The 10000-nt window shown below is 44.1% G+C and overlaps 1 protein-coding gene across 1 annotated transcript in view; it reads right to left on the bottom strand.

The window, feature by feature from the left end:
* LOC119582861 (period circadian protein-like) overlaps positions 1 to 10000 on the bottom strand; it is a gene marked incomplete in the record, with an annotated part of 81233 nt that overhangs the window by 56463 nt on the left and 14770 nt on the right. Inside the window, 1 exon segment of the mRNA XM_037931340.1 lies at positions 6982 to 7536.

Raw genomic sequence — 10000 nt, 5'->3', positions numbered from 1 at the left:
GTATGTTTGTGCGTGAGTGTGTCTGTGCCTCTGTATACACATTCTCCAAGTGTTGAAATAACTTTTAAAAAAATGAATATTCAGCAAAACCGACAACTTACTTCGACACTTAACACTGGTATCGGTTTAAGTCCAAAATCCAATAATCTCCGCATGACCTCGCGGTGTATCATGCAGAAGAGGGGGAGAGAGGAAGAAGAGGATCAGAAAGAGATAAGAGAAGGTCGAAGACGAGAGTTTAAGATACAAAAAAAGATGAAATAGAAACCACTGAATCACGGAGAATTAACATTTACGACTTGGCAACTCACAAAAGAAGAAAGGGGGAGGGGGAAAAGCGACGTTGGCAACCCTTCGAAACACCTGTTATGTCGTTATTATGATAATGACATAATGTATTACGTCATATGTGGTTTTACAGTTTGATAAATCACGACGGAGCGACAAAAGGCAACGAAACGCGATGTCAGCAATATTTTGAAGCCGTTGTTACGACGTCACCCAGCGCCTAGCACTAGTTATAGAGCTATTAAATTATTTCACGACTTGGCAACTTTAGGGAAGAGAGAAAAAAATATATGATAAAATTAATATGATGAAAATAATGATAGAAATACGATGATGCCTGATATGAAGTCATCGATGTCTTTAATGACTTAGAACTTGAAAAAAAACGTCGTTAACTGTCTGAAATAGCACCTCCTGTGGCATTAATTTTATACCATCTGGCAACTAAAAAATTACAATGACGTCATAAAATCTACTTAGTGACCCTTACTCTGACGTCATCAAGGAATTGATTTTATTATTACGTCATCAAAGCACAATTGAATGTTACTGGAGAGATGATGTGACACTCGTTCGTAAAGGAAAAGAAAGAGAGTTGCTTAATGAACGCCAAGATTGCGGCATAACACGAGAGCTCTTGAGACGCTAAATAATAGTAATAATAATAATAATAATAATAATAATAATAATAATAATGATAATAATAATAATAATAATAATAATAATAATAATAATAATAATAATAATAATAATATAATAACAATAATAATAATGATGATATAATAATAATAATAATAATAATATGATAATAATTATAATAATAATAATAATAATAATAATAATAATAATAATAATGAATTAAATAATAAGTAAATAAAAATGGCGGAAAGACACGACCTAGATGCCAATTCATGTATTAAAATCAAATTTAGGGTTTTCAAAATGGGTTATTTGATAAGAAAAGAGTGGCATAAATTATTAGTCAATTAAGATAAGATATATAGCCTAATTTGCATAGGATGTTTATATAAGCAGCGTCTATAAAGGGAAATTTTTCGGTATGCAAAGTAAACACAAATAATTATAACAACTGAACCAATTTCCATTTTGTTTATCATATCAGGCACTGATTTGATCGTGACATGTACAATAAAGATAATGTTGCGTTTTTGTCAGAGGGTCATTGAGAGAGGAACTATATTCAATTCTTTGGTTTTATTTTCGTGAAAGGTTGATCCATTGCTAGTTCTATTTTGAAACGACAGGAGATCTATCTCTCTCTCTGTCTTACTTTCTCTCTCTCTGTCTATTTATCTGTTTATCTATCTCTATCTCCCTTTTCTCTCTCTCTCTCTCTCTCTCTCTCTCTCTCTCTCTCTCTCTCTCCTCTCTCTCTCTCTCTCTCTCTCTCTCTCTCTCTCTCTCTCTCTCTCTCTCTCTTCTTCCTCCCTCCCTCCCTACCCCATCTCAATCAAACATTGGACGTGGGGACTCTCATTTACAGCGTTTTGGGACCATAATCTCCCCCACGCAGGTCCCGGGGAAAATAACCCCCCCGCGGTGCCCACAATATGGCAGCCCAAACCCCACGCTCTTTTAACCAAACTTCATTCCGGGGTCCCCTCAACGTTTTTTTCTTTTTTTTTTTAGTTTTTGATATTATTTTTTTCTTTTATATTATTTTATATTTTAATATATATTATATAATTTTATATAAATATATTTATATGTGTGTGTGTGTGTGTGTGTGGTGGTGGGGTGTGTTGTGGTGTTTGTGTGTTGTGTGTGTTTTGTGTGTGTGTGGGGTGTGTTTTTTGTGTGGTTTCTTCCCCCTTTCCCCATCTGTTTACCCAAAATTTTTTTTTTCGTTTTAGAAAAATTCGTATTTTTTTTTGTATCTATGATTTCGGGTTTATTTTTCCCTGGAAAAGTAATAAATGTTGGTATTTGTGATATGATTTAAGTGACGCACACATGTCCTCTCATGATTTCCCAGGACGAAGGGAAAAATATTAATCGGGGAAAAATTTAAAGAAAGGGGAGCAGGGAAGTAGTGAACAAAATTTAAAAAAAACAAAAAGTGGAAAAGGGAAAAGAGAGAGAGAGAGTGAGAGAGAGAATAAGAAGAGAGAGAGGGGAGGAGGAGAGGAGAGAAGAAGGAGAGGAAGGAGGAGAGAGGGGGAAAGAGAGAGAGAGAGAGAGAGAGAAAAGAGAGAGAGAGAGAGAGAGGAGAGAGAGGAAGAAGAGAGAGAGAGAAAAAGAGAGAGAGAGGAGAGGGGGGAGGAGAGAGAGGGGAGAGGAAAAGAAAAGAGAGAGAGGAAAAGGGAGAGAGAAAAAAAGAGAGAGAGGAAAAGGGAGAGAGAGAGAGAGAGAGAAGAGAAGAGAAAAAGGGGAAAAAATAAGGGGGGAAAAGGAGGAGGAAAGAGGAGAAAAAAAAAAAAATTTTTTTTTTAAAAAAAAAACCCCCCCCCCCCCCCCCCCCCCCCCCCCCCCTTTTTTTTTTTTTTTTTTTCCCCCCCCCCCCCCCCCCCCCCTTTTTTTTTTTTTTTTAAAAAAAAAAAAAAAAAAAAAAAAAAAAGGGGGAAAAAAAAAAGGGGGGGTTTTTTTTTAAAAAAAGGGGAACGAAGAAAAAAAAAAAAACCCCCCCCCCCCAAAAAAGAAAAAAAAAAACCCCCCCCCCTTTCCCCAAGACAAAAAATTTCAAACCCGAGCCCCCCAAAAACATTTGCCGGGTAAGAAAAAGATAAAAAAAACCCCCCCCTTAAAAAAGAAGGGTTCCTTTCCCCCGGAAAACTTAAAAAAAACAACCGAAAAAGAAAACTACCGAATAACCTTCAGACCATAAATTTTTTTCTTTACCAAGGGGTTTTTTACGGAGAGAAAAAAACCCCCCTTTAATTTTTGTGTTGGGGGGGGGGGAAAAAAACGAAAGAGGGAAAAGGGTTGAGGGGGGGGGAGAAAGGAAAAAGGGGGGGGGGGGGGCCCCCAAGGGGGAATGGGAAAAAAACGGAGAAAAAGGAAAAGATTGGGTACGTATAAAAGGCAGAAAGGGGGATAGATGCTAAATTATAGATTGTAGATGGGTAAATAGGGAACCCGAGATTTTGTTAAAGACCCCAAAAACCCCTAAAGATGCCAAAAACCAAAACAGTGACTGAAAAGAAAGTAAAAAAAGAGATAGAGAGAAGAAGTAAAAACAGATAAATAGCAAAAAAACGATAAAAATAAAGCAAAAAGGGGCGATGATGATGATGGGTCCCTGGAAAACCCAAAAAGAAAAAAAAAAAAAAGCAAAAAAAAAGCGGGGAAAAAAAAACAAAACGAGAACCGGAAAACGAAAGGGAAAAAAGAAAAAAGATCGATTAGTTAAAAACTTATACCGTCTTTCCCTTTCCAGGGCAAAAAAAGAAGGAAAAAAACCCCCTTTTTCTTTTTCTCTTTTTTTCTTTTTTGGAAAAAAAAAAAAAAGGGAAACAAAAAAAGACAAAAAAAAAAAAAAATTACCGGGACAAAAAAAAATGAACAAAGTTAAAAACCCTAAGGGAAAAAGCCCCTTTCCTTTTTGAGTGCTATAAACCCCCTTACTGGTTTAAAACCAAAATCGAAAAAGTTTTATTTTTGCTTTATAAAAATTTAAATTTATGTTTTTTTTAAATGCGGGGTGAATTTTTTCCTTTGATAATTAAAAAATTTAAATTTTAATAATGTGCTTCCCTGACGTTAAATTGCCGGTTGTATTTGGGGTTTTTTCATGTACAAAGGATACATTTCATAATTTAAATTTTTTTGTAAAATAAATATATTATATATGGATGTGGGTGTTTTGGGGGTGTGGGTGTGTGTGTGGTGTTGTGTTTGTGTGGGGTTTTTGTTTGTGTGTTTGTGTTTTGTGTGTGGGGTGGGTGGGTGTGTTGTGGTGTGCGTGCGTGCAGTGAGTGCAGAAGTGCGTCACTCAGCTCGCTGCTCCAACTCGCGTGCTCCCTGGTGGGACTCGTGTTTTCCTTTTTCCCGGGACGCCCCACGCCGGTTTCTTTGCGGTCCTCCTTTTAGGAAAAACGTACCCCCGTTTTTAGCCTCTGCGCCCCTCCCCCTCGAGGTGGGGGGTTTTGGGGGCAGGATGGTGCCGCGGGACGCCCCCTTTGGGCCCCCGTCCCCGTCCCCGCCGCGGCTCCTCCCCGCGGACGTCAGGGGTTTGGCCCCCGTGGGCCCCTGGGGGTGGGGTGCTCACGGGGCCTTTGCCCCTGGCTTTGCCCCCTGACGCCTTTTCCCAGGGGCCCGACGGGAAAGTTTTTGCGTACCCCCTCGGGAAAGTTTTATGTTTGGGTCCGGTGACCCTTGCCGCGTCCCCTCGGCCCCCGTTGCGGGCTCCCATGGCGGGTTTTTGGGGGGTTCCCCACAAGGGATCATTCGCGTCCCTCGGGCCTGGGCATGTCCTCGGGGCCCAGCCTTTTGGGCCCCGAAAGGCCCCCGGCCCCCGGGGCCGGGGGGTTCCCTCCCCGCGGGCCGGGGAGCCCTGCTCTCGGTCCGCCGCCACGCCCCCTTTCTGGTACACCCAGGGCCTCGTATCCCTTTTTGGCTCTTGTTTCTTCGGATGGCCCTCTCCGCGGGCGGGAGGGGCGTGAGTGGGGCGGAAAAACCCCCAGGCGTCCCAAGGGGGCCCTCACCGCTTTTTCGTTCCCCACTTTTTTCGCGCTCCCCCCCCCCCCCCCCTCCCCCTAATCCCCCCAATCATTTTTCCCTTGATTTCAAACTTTTTTCCTTTCTCCCTCTTCTCTCTCTCCTCTCTCTTTTCTCCTCTCTTCCCCCTCTCCTCTTTTTCTCGCTCCTCTCTCTCTCTCCCTTCTCTCTCCCTCTCCCCTTTTACCTTTTCCCCTCCCTCTCCCCTTTTTCCCCTCTTCCCTTCCCTTTTTTCCCCCTCTTCCCCCCTCTCCCTCCCTCTCCCCTTTAACCCCCAAAAATTTTCTCTCAAAAACCCAATAAACTCCCCCTTTTTCATCCTTCCCCCCGTCCTCCCCTCTTCCTGCCTCTCCCCCTCCCTCGAAAAAGCCCCGGCGAGAGCAATGGAAAAAACCCGTAACTTTTTTGGGGAGGTCATCAACCCCGAGAAAACCCCCATTCGCCCACTGAGGCTTCGGTTTTCGGTCAGCGAGCGGCTTTTCCCGGGGGGTTTTTTTGTTTTTTTTTCTTTGTTTGTTTTTTTTTTTTTTTTTCCGGGCTGGCTGTCTCTCTGTTTTTTCTCTCTTTTTTTTTTTTTTTTTTTTCCCGTTGGTCTCTCCCCCCCACTCCCCTCCTCTCTCTCTCCCCTCTCCCCTTTTTCCCCCTCCTCTCCTCTCCCTTCCCCTGGGGTCTCTCTTTTTTCTCTCTCGCCCCTTTTCTTCCCATCGTTTCTCTGCTGTTTTGCCTTGCGGCCCTTCATTTTTTTCCCCTTAACTCCCCCCCCCTCCTCTCTTTTTCTTCCCCTTTGTTTTTCCTCGTTTTCCACATTTTTTTACCCCCCCCCCGCCTTTTCCTAAAGCGTGGGGTTCCCCCGGGGTTTGTGTGGGTTGGGGTTTTTTGTGAGGTAGAAAGGAAAAATGACAAGAAGGGAGAGGATTAAAGAAAAAGAAAAAAACAAAAAACGGAAGATTAAAATGATGAAATAATGGTTCGGAGGAGGTGGGGAAAAAGAAAAAAAAAGGAAAATTAAAAGGGGAGGAGAATAAGGGAAGGGGAAAGGGGGTGGGGAACGGAAAAGGGGTGGGAGACACGAAAGGGGGAATGGAAAGAAAGAAAGAAGAAGAGAAAGATAGATTGATATGTATAGATAGACAGATGGATGGATGGATAGCTAGATAGATATAGATTGATAGATAGATACGTAGATAGACAGAAGATCGTATAAGACAGACAGACAGACATAAAGATAGACAAATACAATGACAGTGACTGATAGAAAGATAGAGAAAGAGATAGAGAGAAGAAGTAGACAGATAAATAGCAAGAAAAAACGATAATAATAAAGCAAAAAGCGCGATGATGATGATGATCATGGGAACCGAAAAACGAAAAAAAAGAGCAGAAAAAAAAGCGAGAAACAAAAACAAAAGCGAGAACACGGAAGCGAAAGAAAATAGAAAAAACGATCGATTAGTGAAACACTTATACAGTCGTCCATTTCCAGGTCTAAAAAATGAAGGAAAATCCACTTTGTCTTTTTCTCATTTTTCTTTTTTGACAAACAAAAATAAGCAAACAAAAAAAAGACAAAAAAAAAAAGTCACCGTGACAAAAATGAAATGAAACAAAGATGAATACATAAGGGAAATGTTTACACGTTTCGAGTGACTATAAACTCCTTATCTGGAATTTAATCAAACTCGAAACGTTATATTTGCTTTATATAAAATTAAGTTTATGTTTTAAGTGCGGGATGATGTTCCTCGATAATTAAAAATTAATTATAAATAATGTGCTTCATGTACGTATACTTGCGTGTGTATGTACATGTACATGGATACATACATATGAATGTGTGTGTGTATAAATATATTATATATGTGTGTGTGCGTGTGTGTGTGTGTGTGTGTGTGTTTTTGTGTGTGTGTGGTATGTGTGTGTGTGTGTGTGTGTGTTGTGTGTGTGTGTGTGTGTGTGTGCGTGCAGTGAGTGCAGAAGTGCGTCACTCAGCTCGTTGCTCCAACTCGCGTGCTCTACCTGGTGGGACTCGTGTTCCTCTTCAGGCACGCCCCACGCCGGGTACTCGCGGTCCTCCTTCAGGAACTCGTACACGTTGAGCCTGCTGCGCCCTCCGCTCGAGGTGGCGGCGGCGGCAGGATGGTGCCGCGGACGCCCTTTGCCGCCGTCGCCCGTCCCCGCCGCGGCCCTCTGGGACGTCAGGGATGGCCGCGTGGCCTCTGGGGCTGGCGTAGCTCACGGGGCCTTTGCCGTGGCTCGCCGTGACGCTTCCCAGGGCCGACGGAACGTTCGCGTACCCCGTCGGAACGTTTATGTGGCTCACGGTGACCCTGCCGCGTCCGTCGGCGCCGTTGCTGTGCTCCATGGCGAGGTTGGTGTGTCCTACGAAGGCATCTTCGCGTCCCTCGACCTGGGCATGTCCTCGGGGCCCGAGGCTTGGCCCTGATGCCCTGGCCCGGGTCGGGGCTTCGTCCTGCGGGCCGGCAGCATGCTCTCGGGCCGCCGCCACGCCCCTTGCTGGTACACGAGCTCGTCGTAGTCCTGGTGGCTCTTGTTCTTCGAGATGGCCATCGTCTGCGGGCGGAGAGGGGCGTGAGTGGAGCGGGAGGCCCTGCAGGCGTCGAAGGGGCCTCACCGCTCTCGTTCCCCACTTTTCGCGCTCCCCCCCCCCTCCCTCCCTCTAATCCGCCAATCATTTCCATTGATTTCAAGCTTTTCCCCCCCCCTCTCCTCTCTCCCTCCTCTCTCCTCTCTCCTCTTTTTCCTCTCTCCTCTCCTCCTCTCCTCCTCTCCTCCCCTCCCCTCCTCTCTCCTCTCTCCCTCTTCCTCCTCCCTCCCCTCTCTCCCTCTCTCTCTCTTCCTCTCCCCCCTCTCCCCCCCTCTCTCTCTCCCTCCTCTCTCTCTTTCTTTCCTCCTTTCCTCTCTCCTTTACCCCAGTAATCTCTCTCAACCTAATAATCTCTTTATCATCCTCCGCCGTCCTCTCTCTTCCTGTCTCGCCCATCTCCCTCGACCAGCCCCGGCGAGAGCAATAGGATACGCGTAACTTTGGTCGGAGGCTCATCACCGCGAGAAGCCTCATCTGCGCTACTGAGGCTTCGGTGGCGGTCAACGAGCGGCTTTCGGGCTGTCTGTTTGCTTGTTTGTTTGTTTTTTCCGTCTGGCTGTCTCTCTGTTTCTCTCTTTTTTTCTTTTTTTTGTCTGTTGGTTTTCTCTCCCCCCCCCCCCCCCCCCAAACCCCCCCCCTCTCTCTTCTCCTCTCTCTCTTCTCTCTTCCCCCCCTCTTCCTCTCCCCTCCCTTTTCTATCTTCTTCTATCTATCTAATTTTTATCTATCTATCTATCTATCTGTTTTTTGATGTTTTGTCTCTGTCTGCCTGTCATTTTTCTCTCACTGCCCCCCCCCTCCTCTCTCTCTTCCATATGCGCTACGTGCACACATTCACACTCGCAAGTACATATGCATGTGTGTGTGTGTGGGTGTTTGTATTGTGTGTGTGGTGTTGTGTGTGTGTGTGGGGTTGTGTGGGTTTTTTGTGTGTGTGTGTGTGTGTGGTGTGGTATGGTGTCGTTGTGTTTTGTGTGTGGTTTTGTGTGGTGTGTGTGTGTTTTTTGTGTGGTGTGTCGGTGGGGTGTGTGTGTGGTGTTTTTGGGGTGTGTGTGTGGTGGGTGTGGTGTGGGGTGTGTGTGAATTTAGAATACATACGTTAGATATTTTAAATAGTCAGATAGAAGAAACAACAGATAAAAATAGTAAGGGAAAAAGACAAACAGACGAGATTTTGCTATCCCTCGCCCTATTTAACCCAACTCTTCTCTTCTCTCTCTCTTCTCTCTCTCTCTCTCTCCTCTCTCTCTTCTCTCTCTCCCCCTCTCTTTTCTCTCCACTCTCTCTCCCTCTTCTCCCTCTCTCTCCCCCCCTTCCTCTCCCCCCCCCCCCCCCCCTTTTCTTCTCTTCCCTCTCTCTCTCTCTCTTATCTCTCTCCCTCCTCTCTTCTCTCCCCTTTCCCCCTTATTTCTTTTTCTTCCCTCTCTCCTCTTCCCTTTTTTTCCTCCCCTTTTCCCTCCCTCTCTCTCTCTCTCTCCCTCTCTCTCTCTTCTCTTCTCTCTTCTCTCTCTCTCTCCCTTCTCTCTCCCCTCTCTCTCTCTCTCTCTCTCTCTCTCTCTCCCTCTCTACTTGACACCCTTGCCGATATAAACATCCAAGCAACAGAAAATAGAAAATGATAATCTCTTTCTCAGATCCTTTTGTCTCACACCTTTTCGTGCCAAAGATTTACACTATTACAAGTTTGGCAGTTTTAACGCCGCAGGAGGTTTTCGGATCGACACCAGTGTACAGTTCCAGTGAGCAGGGCTTTTTTTTTTTCTTTTTTTTTGAGGGGGGGGGGGGTGAGAGGTGTTTTCTTTCTTTTTTTCTCTCTCTCTCTCTTTATCGGTCTTGTTTCCATAGTCTTTTGAGTTTTATTTTTTTTATTATTTGTACGAAATTCTACCCTTTGAATTATTTCTATTTGCTTTTTGTTTCGGATTTTTTTTTTTTTTTATATAATAATAAGATGAAACTTTTGACATTTTATTTTCATTTTTTTTTTCTGTTGTTCGCTCCCCCTGAAAATCAAATGACATTCGGCAAACAATCACAACTTTTTAATTCTACTTTATTTTAATTTTATCATGAGCAGAGATCAGGTGAACATCCCAATCGAGGCTCCTTGATAACGCAATTAGGGAGGAGATGAAAACCAATTAGAGATTGCATGACATCCTCGTCAATGCATGAACTTGCATGGTTTCATTCTCTCTTGGGTTAACGTCTTGGCTCGCTTAGGTGAAGTCTGATATGTCTGGAGGTATTGACGGGTTTATTTGTCTGTTTTATTGTGTGGTGGTTGGTTTTTTTGGGAGGTTCCCTTGTGGGGTTTGTATGTTTTGGGGTTTGGTTTTTGGTAATGTTTGTTTTGTGTGGTTTTTTGTATGTGTTTTGTGTGGGTGTTTGTGTGGTGCATACATTTCTGTGTGTGTACATCGCAAGGGT

Source organism: Penaeus monodon, chromosome 16 (genome assembly GCF_015228065.2).
Source record: "Penaeus monodon isolate SGIC_2016 chromosome 16, NSTDA_Pmon_1, whole genome shotgun sequence".
Classification (NCBI taxonomy): domain Eukaryota; kingdom Metazoa; phylum Arthropoda; class Malacostraca; order Decapoda; family Penaeidae; genus Penaeus; species Penaeus monodon.
Note: the sequence above shows the minus strand (reverse complement) of the source record. Positions and strands in the feature narration are given on the sequence as shown.